Here is an 11,447-nt window from a genome sequence, read left to right as displayed (position 1 = left end):
CCTCGAAAAAGAGTCCTCGCCTCGAATTGCCCCGCCCTCCTCTGCCGAGCATGTGCGCGAAGCGGGTGGTGGAGGGAGCGAAGGAGGGGAAAAGGCCCGCTGGGAGATAAGGGGGGGGGGGGTTGAATTTTCTTTTCCTTGGGAAACGCCCACTGAGGGCGCGAGGAAGTTACAGTCCGCTAGTGCGAAAGTTATTCTGGAGGATTTTTTTTTAATTTTTTTTCTTTTTAAAAATCCTCCTAGTTTTGGGGCGTGGAGAATTTAAGGCTCCCGATTTAAGCCATGGTTCCAGATCATTCCTCCAGAGGAGGATTTCCCTTACTAAATATGCTTCTTTGAGGCTATAGTCCTAGATACAATTATTTAAAAATAAATCCTGTTCAGCCTCCGAGGGGATGATCTACACAGGATTGCAAAGTAACTCCCGAGGTATTTTCTTCTACACTTTGGCTTGGTGGTTGGGTTTCTTTCATTGCCATTTTATGGTATCAAAATTGGTTCATTCCATATCTTTGATGGGAAGAAACGGAGGTACTCTACATTCCTAAATGTAATTTTATGGGCTCGGTATTTTATGTAATTTTTTTAAAGAGCTGGACAAGTAAACTAAACGAATTTTAAATAACGTGATTTAAAACGGACCTCCTTACTCTCTTAGTGGCTGGGCTTATGCATTTCTTGTGCTTAAGACTTGTGCAGGAATTCTTCATTAAAAAGTCGGATGTTCAGTTAAAGGGCTATTTGGCATAAACAGAGTTTGGGGATCTTAAATATGTTAGATCTAGATTCTAGTCATTCATTCTTAAGAACAATAAACTCTTAAAACTAGTTGTTTGGGGAGACGGGCGTGCAGCGCAGAAGGCTAGTAGCATGTATACTCCTCACTCGCCTTTTCTCCTGTAACTGGGAGTCTTTATCCTCCGTGAATTTCTCTGAACTTTATTTAAAATTGTTTGCCCATGCCTCATGAAAACACAAACTTTCATATTTTAATTAAGATCTCCGTGAAACATTTCCCGTTTTCTTTGCTGAATCTTCCACATTCAGCTTCACTAAATCATCTTTGATTTTGTTACTTAGTTTTACAATATAGCTCTGACTGAAGAAAATAATCCAGATGCTTTTTCTGAAATTAGAAAAATAGACTGAAAAAGAGTTACATTCTACAACTTGAGAGCTGATTAGAGAAGGCTTTCCTTTATGTGTATAACAAATGGACTTTTGAAAGTGAAGGCATTTTCAAGAGGGCATCTCCTGCTATTGCTAATGTGCAGACAGCTTCATATCAAGATAGACTGTTTATCAAGTTTACAGTTAGCTATTAGGGCTTTCAACTCTTAGAGTTTGGATTGTGAAGAGAAAATATTTACAGGTTGTGTACACTTTTAAGACCAAGCAACAAAATTTCATTTTTAATGTGTGCCAATATGCCCATGGTAAAAAAATGACAATAAAGGTCTGTCTGTCTGTCTGTCTATCTGTCTGTCTGTCTATCTATCTATCTATCTATCTATCTATCTATCTATCTATCTATCTATCTATCTATCTATCTATCTATCTATCTATCTATCTATCTGTCAAATTGTCACAGGGTAGTTGTTCCAGTTTCTTGGACAACTTGCAACTTCTCCAGTTACATGATATCCTTTTTGTGCTACTTTTAGCAAACTTGTAGATATATTCCAAATGTGTCTGTATAATAGATTTGTAGAAAAGCTTAATATTGACAGATTCAGTTTTAATTCACAATTACCTCTAAGCACTTGTATTGTGTCTTTTTCACAGCAGGAGCAGAAGTGAAGCAACATTTTTTTATCTATCTGCCGTAAACTCAAAATCCCTTTCATGGTCAGTTATTATTCTTACTTCATTATGTATGTGAAGTCAGAATTTTAATATGCTCACTTTATGTTTGTTTATTCTAAACCGTGCTTGGCATTTTAATATTTATTCTTCTACTAATTCTTTTTGTTTAGTTATTCTTAATAAGCTGATGTTTGTCTGCAAACTTAGTCACCTCATTGCTTATTTCTGTACCCCAATTCATGTGTTGTGCTAAGCTAAAAGGTAATTTGTTTGGTTTTTAGCTTTATATGTTGGGTAACAACAGAGATTATGGTTTATAAACCATGGCCAGTGTCTTAAGAGTATCATGTGAATCCCATTAATTGTGATTTATTCAATAAATCATTTATTTAAATTTATTGGGTGCCCAACTCCAGTGTTCAAATGGAATTATATGAGCCATGGCTTTGTGTGTCCTTGCATCTGGCCATAGTGGTTTGGAAACATTGATCCATTAGGATGTATGAAACGAGCCAATTTGTAGTTTTTTTCAGTAAATAAATGTATAATAATATAATTTTGAAAGGTGTGAATTGTGAAAGGACTTATATTTGCCCTTAACTTACATCCATTTGTTTAACAACTGTTCAACCTTTCAATGTTCCTGAAAAAGATGGCTTTTTACAACCAGTCCTTGCACTTATAATGGTCACAGTGTTGCCATGGTCATGTGATCAAAATTTGGATGCTTGGAAACTTGACATGTATTTACAACAGTTGCATCATCCAGGAATCATGTGATCACCATTCTAACTTTCCCCAGGACTTCTGAAGAGCAAAGTCAATGGAGGAAACCCGATTCATTTAATAATGACATGATTCACTTAACTACAATGATTTACTTAACCACTCATTGCAACAAAAAGTTGAAAAATTGCGTGTGGCTCACTTAACAACTGCACTTTGCAACAGACATTCTGGTCCCAATTGTGGTTGTAAGTTGAGGGTTACCTGTGTGTATACAAAAATTGTATTGATTCTTCGTTAGGAAAATTTCCTTTTTGTGCTTGATGTTTCTATCTTTATTCATCTATTTCAGTAGTAATTCACTAGTTCACCTAGAAAAGATATCAAGAAATCAGTCTGTAATTTAGTGGATTCTGATCTTCCCAGATTTGCTAACACCTTTTTTATTTAGAAGTGCCTCAGTTCAGTATAAATATACTATTATAGTCCTAGTTGGATCTGTCCAAATAAAATAGGACAGAGTAGTATTTTTGTTATTTGTCTGGAATTGTTTTATTATTACAGTTAGTCTTTGACTTACAACCATATTTGGGACCAGAGTTTCCATTGCTACGGTAAGCAAGGTAGTTGTTAAGTGAGTCTTCAGCAGTTTTACAACTTTTGGGGCCGTAGTTGGTAAGTGAATCACTGTGGTTGTTAAATGAATCATGCAGTTGTTAAGTGCATCTGGTTCCCCAATTGGCTTTGCTTGCTGGAAGCTGTTGGGAAAGTTTCAAATACAGGTCACATGATCCCAGGATATTGCACCCATTGTAAATATATGCAACTTGCCAAGTGTTCAAATTTTAATCACGTGGCCATGGGGATGCTATGACAGTTGCAAGTGTAAGGACCAGTTATAAGCCATTTTTTTCAGTGCTGTTGTAATTTTAAAGGATTGCTAAATGAATGATTGTAAGTTCAGGGCTACCTGTATGTAAGGCCCAGTTTGGTATAATGCTTAATGCTACCATGCTAGAAACCAGGAGACCATAAGATTTTAAAACAGGATTAAATTACAATAATCTAATTCTTATAAAATATCCATACAATCCCATATGTGGTTAATAACTTCAGTGGGACTTTTTCTCTACTAGGTGAATGTAAGAATTTCTCTAAAATGGTCTACTTGCTTCTCAGAGGGAAAATTAAAATTAATATAATCACTGAATATAAACTAATCTATAATGATACAAATTTTGCTGCAACAAAATGCAGTAAACAAATGTAATGTTAATGTTTAATATGTAAACTAGTTGTTTTATTTTAAAGATTCTTATTTCTTTAATATTTGTTAACTTTATTGTAACAAGTGTCTGGTGTGGTGGACTGTAATCCATGAAGGTTTATGCTGTAATACAAGTATAAGACGTGATAAGACTCTTTACTTGAAAGTAATATCTTGAAATGTCTTTGTTTCCATTGGGATATATACAAATAAATAGCTCATTGTTGCCTCTTTAGATTTCCATATAGAACGTGAAAGGAAAAGGAAAATTAGAAGTAAAGCCAGATGAATATGAGGTAAGAAAAAGAGGTAATTCTTTTAAGATAAAGAGGTAATTTTTTAAAAAGTAAGGGAAAGAAAATAGAGACAGTAACAAAAACAATAACAAAAACAAAAGTATAACAAAAAATATTCACCAGGCAAATATCTGTTTCAAGGAATAGCTAATCTTCCAGTTCACTTTCAAAAATATCCAAGTATCCAGGTAGCCATTTATATCACAAGCCAGTGCCTTGCTTCCAACATTGCCCTCTGTTATTCTTAGTAAATGTAAGATGACATTCCTTCCCTTCCAAATTCACAGTTAATTTTTTTGGAGGGGAAATTATAGATAGATAGATAGATAGATAGATAGATAGATAGATAGATAGATAGATAGATAGATAGATAGATAGATAGATAGATAGATAGATGATAGATAGATATGGATGGATAAACATTGTATGTTAGTTTTTGGTCTTCACTTTTATATGTATTTATTAACTCTATTTCTTATTCCAAAATAAAATCAAATAGGTCAATTTGTCCTGAAAAAGTTGGATGACATATTCCGTCCCACCTGAGGGATTTATACCATTCTTACTAAGAAGACAAAAAGGATTGATAAGAAAAATAATTCTATAGTTTTGCAGATTTATCAACAGTGAACTACAGGTAGGCAGATAAATCCTCCATTTATTTACTTATTTGATGATTATTTATAACTTTCCAATCTATAAATGTTGCTTTAAAAAAACCTGATCTTGCAAACAAAATTGTGCAGACTTGTTCCCCTTTCTTTTGTAATCCTTAACAATTATTCTTGAGTACAGTAATGCATTTAATGCATTAAATAAATCTCTAGGGGAGAATTAGGAGCCATAGATAGAGCTTGGGTGGTAATATCTTCTAAATTCTCCTGAGCTGCTTCTTGCTTTTTTCTTCAATAATCCTGCTATGCAAACTGATTTTACAGTTGTCTTCAATGTTATAAAACATAAACAAGAGTAAAACAGAAAACCGAAGCACGTGGGATACATATCTGTGATGCAGGATGCTCAGAGTCACTTGTTGAGATGCATGGTTACCGAAATTAAATAGTTGGATTATTTTTATGTCAAGGACCAAATATGGGTTGTAGGTACCAACTCCTATTTTCCATCTTTAGATTGATATTATTGACTCTTGGATAAGGATTAACAGAAGCTAGTCAGGGATGTTTTTCTAACCAAAATCACACAATGACCAGCTAAAAGAAAAAGTAGTAGTAAGCATATCTAATTCGAGTTTTCAAATTCTGGAATCTATTCCTTCATGAGAGGTTAACAGGTGTGTGTTATTTCAGTGTGTAGAAAATATAATTAATAAATAGAATTTAAGCTACATGGTACAATATTGAAAGGTTTATGTTCCTTATATGTTTTTATTGTTTTCAATTAATTTGTATTATAACTGTTTATGTTCTTCTCAAAAACAGGAAGATTTAAGCTTGAAGTAAAAGATTATACATTTTAATTTTTACATCAAAAAGAAGATATCACACTACAAATAAATAGTGCTTATGGCATTGTAATAAATAAATAAAATACATGCAGATTGATACCTGATAATTATTCCTACATAGAAAGATGCTCTTAAGAAATTGTGCAAATAATAATAATAATAATAATAATAATAATAATAATAATAATAATAATGATGATGATGATGATGATGATGATGATGTTGGAAGGGACCTTGGAGGTCTTCTAGTCTAGGGCTTTTCAACCTTTTCATCCATTGCACCACTTTTAGGATATGGCAATATCTGAGTACCAACCATCGCCTAGCAAGGTGTCAAAAACTTGATGACCAAAAAAAAGAAAAAAGTGATAAAGTACAGGTAGTCCTCAACTTACAACAGTTGCTTAGTCACTGTTTGAAGTTACAACGGCACTGAAAAAAGTGACTTATGACCATTTTTCACACTTATGACCGTTTCAGCATTCCCAGAGTCATGTGATTTACATTCGGATGCTTGGCAACTGATTCATATTTATGATGGCTGCAATGTCTCAAGGTCATGTGATCCCCTTTGCAACCTTTTGACAAGCAGAGTCAATGGGGAAACCAGATTCACTTAACAACCTTTTATATCAGGGGTGTCAAACTCAATTTCATTGCAGGTTATCATGGAGGGAGGGGTTTCCTTTTTCCCTGCCTCCTTCCTTCTCATTTCCATTTCCATTTCTTTCTTTCTTTCCTTCCTTCCTTCCTTCCTTCCTTCCTTCCTTCCTTCCTTCCTTCCTTCCTTCTTCCCCTAATTCTTTCCCTCCTCATTCCCATCTTCCTCCCTCCCTTCCTCCCTTCCTGCACTTCTGCTGAGCCCTGACAGCTGATCTGCGCTTCTGCAGGGCTGTCAGGGCTGAACAGAAGCACCAGGATCAGCACTGGGGTCCAGCTGATCGGCACTTCTGGGCAGCTCAGCAGAAGCGCCAGGATCAGCGCCAGGCTCCAGATGATTGGTGCTTCTGGGGGGCCCAGCAGAAGCGCTGATCATCTGTAGCTGCGCATGCCGATCCTAGGCTCCTGCTGAGCCCCCATAGCCTTGCAAAAGCGCATGCCGATCCTGGGGCTCCTGCCCAGCTCACTCGCCCTTCCCCAAAAAACATGCCGCTTGCTGTACAGGCTGCTTGCTCATGTGCCCTTCCTCCAAAAAAACACCGCTTGCTAAACACACCACTCACATGCCCTTCCCCCCAAAACACGCCACTTGCTCATACACCCTTCGCCCGAAAACACACCGCTCCCTAAACAGGCTGCTTGCTCATGCGCCCTTCCCCCGAAAACAGCTTGCTAAAAAGGTCGCTCGCTCACTCATCCTTCCTCCGAAAACAGGCCACTTGCTCTGTCTCTCCACTGCTTTGGTTAGAAAAGCCTCTTCTATTGGTCGCGCTGGTGAATGATCTCTGGAGGGCTAGGGACAGGGGTTGCTCCTCTGTCCTGGTCCTATTAGATCTCTCAGCGGCTTTCGATACCATCGACCATGGTATCCTGCTGCGGCGTCTCAGGGGGTTGGGAGTGGGAGGCACCGTCCTACGGTGGTTCTCCTCCTACCTCCAGGGCCGCTCGCAGTCGGTGTTGACAGGAGGGCAGAGATCCGCCCCGAGGTCTCTCATTTGTGGAGTCCCTCAGGGGTCGGTTCTCTCGCCCCTCCTGTTCAACATCTACATGAAGCCGCTGGGCGAGATCATTCGTGGTTTTGGGGTGGGGTATCACCAGTACGCTGATGATACCCAACTTTTTCTTTCCACCCCGAACCAACCCAGTGATGCCCTCTCCGTGATGTCCCGGTGCCTGGAGGCGGTCCAGGTCTGGATGGGGAGAAACAGGCTTCGTCTCAATCCCGCCAAGACTGAGTGGCTGTGCATATCGGCGTCTCGGGTTAACCAAGTTATTCCACCTCTAATGATGGGGGGTGAGGTGTTACCCCCCGTTGATAGGGCTCGCAACTTGGGCGTCCTCCTGGATTCACGGCTCAATTTTGAAGATCACATAGGAGCCGTGACCAGGGGGGCTTTTGCACAGGTTCGCCTGGTGCGCCAGTTGCGTCCCTATCTGGACCGAGACGCCCTACGCACAGTCACTCATGCGCTTGTGACCTCCCGTTTGGACTACTGTAACGCTCTCTACATGGGGCTGCCCTTGAAGACCACTCGGAGGCTTCAACTGGTGCAGAATGCGGCCGCGCGAGTTGTAATGGGGGTTTCCCGATACTCCCATGTAACACCTCTACTCCGCGAGCTGCATTGGCTTCCGGTTGCCCTCCGGGTGAAATTCAAGGTGCTGGTTATCACCTATAAAGCCCTACATGGCCTGGGTCCGGGTTATTTGAGGGAACACCTGCTGCCGGCATCAAACGCCCTTCGCCCAGTGCGCTCCCACAGGGAGGGTCTGCTCAGGGTTCCGCCGGTGAGAGATTGCCGGCGGGTGACACCCAGGGATAGGGCCTTCTCAGTGGGAGCGCCTGCCCTCTGGAACCAGCTGCCAGTAGAGCTGAGAACTGCCCCCGACCTTCGATCATTCCGCCGGGGCCTGAAGACCTGGCTCTTTGAGCTCTCGGGCCCAGACTGAGGAGGAATTTTTAATTTGGGGTTCTTTTTAACTGACTACAGGGTTAATTTAATATTTTTAATTTGGTTCTTAATTTTTGTATTTTGGATTTTTAATTCCCTGTAAACCGCCCTGAGTCCTCAGGGAATAGGGCGGTATATAAATATAACTAAATAAATAAATAAAATAAATAAATCTTCTCTTGCACTTTCTTTCCCTGTCCCGCCAAAACCTGCCCCTTTTATACTTTTCTCCGCCTTCCTCCTCCTTTTCTCTTCCAGGTGCGCCGGAAGCTCCAATTACCATGTCGCCATGTGCGCCGATCCTGGGGCTTATATGCTCTGCAGCTCCAGCTGATCTCCAGGTCTGTGCAGCGCCACTTTAGCTGGTTCCCTCCGCCGCTACACTTGGCTAGTGGGTCCATACCATTTCAGACAAATGGTTGTCCAGTCTTTTCTTAAAAGCTTCCAGTGTTGCAGCATTCACAACTTCTGGAGGCAGGTTGTTCCACTGATTAATTGTTCTAACTGACCAGAAATTTCTCCTTAGTTCTAGGTTGCTTCTCACTTTGATTAGTTTCCTTCCACTGCTTCTTGTCCTGCCTTCAGATGTTTTGGAGAATAGCCTGACTCCCTCTTCTTTTCTTACTGTTAACATTACTGTACAATAATATTACAATAATATGAACTGCCCAGAGTTACCCTGTGATAAGATGGGTGGCCAATAAATAACAGAAAGCAAAGAGTAGTAATAATGGAAGGTTCTGCCAGTAGACAAAAACTAGCCCATTCTTGCATATCTCTCCAAGGAACTGTTTTGGGAGCAGTCCTTTTCAAATTATGAATGATTTTTCTGGGTTTTCTGGCAATATTATACATTATTTAAAATAGCTAAAAGTGAAGATAGTTCAACTAGTCTCAAAAAGATCTTTCAAAATTTAGGGAATGTGTATTTTAAGCACACACACCTTTCCCCAATTTAAATATATACAGATAGGATCTGATGTGTCAATGACTGACCAGGAAAGGATTAATGAGGTTCTTGTACATAGTTTGATTAAAAACTATAACTGCTCTTCAACAGTACATTCATGTTTGGCTTGTTGAGAAAAGGGTAAAAAAAAAGGCTGCTTGTATTATAGTGCCTGTGTACAAATTTATTGTGCAGCTGTTCGTGGAATACTATATACAAATCAGTTCACTAAACCTCAAAAATAATATTATAGAACTGGAGAAAATGCCAAAAAGGGTGACCAAAATAACTTAGGATCAGGAACAATTCAGGTCGCAGGCTGTAAGAGTGTAGTATTACTCACGAAAAATAATATCTAATAAAATTTGATTAGGGACAAAAGATACCTAAAACTGCTCACTTTGATGTTTTCATGGTTACACAATGTACAATTATTCCAACATGGAAAGATGCTTTTAAGAAATTGTGCAAAAAGAACTATTTGAAATGCCAACTTTTCTTACTGTTAACATTACTGTACAATAATACAATAATATTCCAATAATACCCTGTGGTAATATAGATGGCCAATAAATTGGATAAATAAATAAATATAGTGGTCTGTGGTATTTGTGGATTTTATGTCATCAGAAACTGGGAAATTTTAAATAAATATACATTTGACTGAAAACCTGAAAGTTGAACAGAATAAAACTCTTAACAGAACTTTAGGTTACCAAAAGCAGTTCAGGCTTCTCATATAATTTGAATTGATCCAAATTTCTCTTCCTAATTTGGGAATCTTTTCTTCAATTGCTGCTATTAGTCTTCTTGAGTCTTGTGAGATTTCCAGTACAGGTTTTGCATAAAATAAATTATGAAATAGCAACATAAATTACATATAATTCATGAATATCTAATACATGTTTCATAATATTATGTAATTGATGCTAAAAATAGTAAAAACAATGTCTTAGATAAGTAATAATGGACTGGATAAATTTAATAAGCTAAACAATAACAATAAAAGATCTAGGAATAAGAAGCGTATGGGATCATGGATGTAATACTTGATTAGTACTGGATATGAAATTTTATGTGTCCTTATGGTCTTGAGTTTTCAAGAAGTTGTAAACGCCTGGCACTTGGGATTTGATATATTAACTTGTTCTTCTCTCCAAAGGGATATCTATATGTGAGATATTTGCTAACAGTAAAGAGATATCTTGGTTTTTTTACTATATGTATTGTTTTAATTTGATTTCTGTATCAGGTATGTATGCGGTCACAGTCTATTATGGTTAAAGGAAGCTAAGAGCTCCCAAAATAATACATATAAAAGTAAATAAATCTATTTGAAAGGTGGTTATACTTCTAAAGGGATGCGGTGGCTCAGTGGGTTAGGACACTGAGCTTGTCAATCAGAAGGTCAACAGTTTGGCGGGTCGAATCCCGAGTGCCACGTAACAGAGTGAGCGCCTGTTACTCGTCGCAGCTTCTGCCAACCTAGCAGTTCGAAAGCACGTAAAAATGCAAGTAGAAAAATAGGGACCACTACGGTGGGAAGGTAACAGCATTCCGTGCACCTTTGGCGACTAATCATGCCGGCCACATGACCATGGAGACGTCCTCGGACACACACTGGCTCTTCGGCTTTGAAACGGAGATGAGCACCGGCCCCTAGAGTCAGAAACGACTAGCACGCATGTGCGGGGGAACCTTTACCTTTATACTTCTAAATCCACTTTTGCTTATTGATATATATGTAGTGTGAAGTGTTTTTGTCTCTGTTGTAATACTACTTGCCACAATTTCAGCAGGTATCCATATGTTGTAGTGCTGATTAGATTCACAAATTGTGCAAAATCATAATGTAGCTTGTTTGGATTTGTCCAAGTACATTGTATGAATCTAGATGCTATCATTTATAAAATGGTCTGTGGACTTAACATAATTAATGAATTTAATGCCTATAGCTTTTTCAATAACCCATATAAAACAAGCATAAATTAATGCACAATATGGACCTATTATACTAATTACGGTGTTATTTAGAAGGCTGCCTTTGAATATTTTTACCAGTGCCAATAGAAGGTGTTTGCTTAATGACCATTTTTCAGTGTGTATTCAAACTTGCAACAGCACTGAATGAGTGGTACCTACAACCCCTACTGCTCTTCACAGTGTCCTGATCACCTATGTGATGACCTCTGTGCAACCTTCTTTGCTGGCTCCCTACAAGCAAAGTCAATGAGATTGCTGGCAAGAGGTCACAAATTGTGACCATATGACATCTTCGCTTAACAATGGAATGTAATTCATTTAATAATGGCATCTGGGAAGTGCT

The 11,447-nt window shown here is 38.6% G+C and overlaps 2 long non-coding RNA genes across 2 annotated transcripts; one reads left to right on the top strand and one right to left on the bottom strand.

Annotated features, from left to right (window-relative positions):
* Positions 1-67: 67 nt before the first annotated feature.
* LOC308667423 lies at positions 68-5,627 on the top strand. The gene is made up of 4 exons (XR_014026280.1): positions 68-429; positions 1,786-1,848; positions 4,036-4,095; positions 4,595-5,627. It is a non-coding gene; the product is annotated as an uncharacterized lncRNA (long non-coding RNA).
* On the bottom strand, positions 5,620-8,505 carry LOC308667424. The gene is made up of 3 exons (XR_014026281.1): positions 8,358-8,505; positions 6,914-6,991; positions 5,620-5,900 (listed from the first exon to the last, which is right to left on the bottom strand). It is a non-coding gene; the product is annotated as an uncharacterized lncRNA (long non-coding RNA).
* Between the last annotated feature and the right edge of the window lie 2,942 nt (positions 8,506-11,447).

Source organism: Vipera berus (genome assembly GCF_964194415.1).
Source record: "Vipera berus genome assembly, chromosome: 4".
NCBI classification, from domain to species: Eukaryota; Metazoa; Chordata; class Lepidosauria; order Squamata; family Viperidae; genus Vipera; species Vipera berus.
Note: the sequence above shows the minus strand (reverse complement) of the source record. Positions and strands in the feature narration are given on the sequence as shown.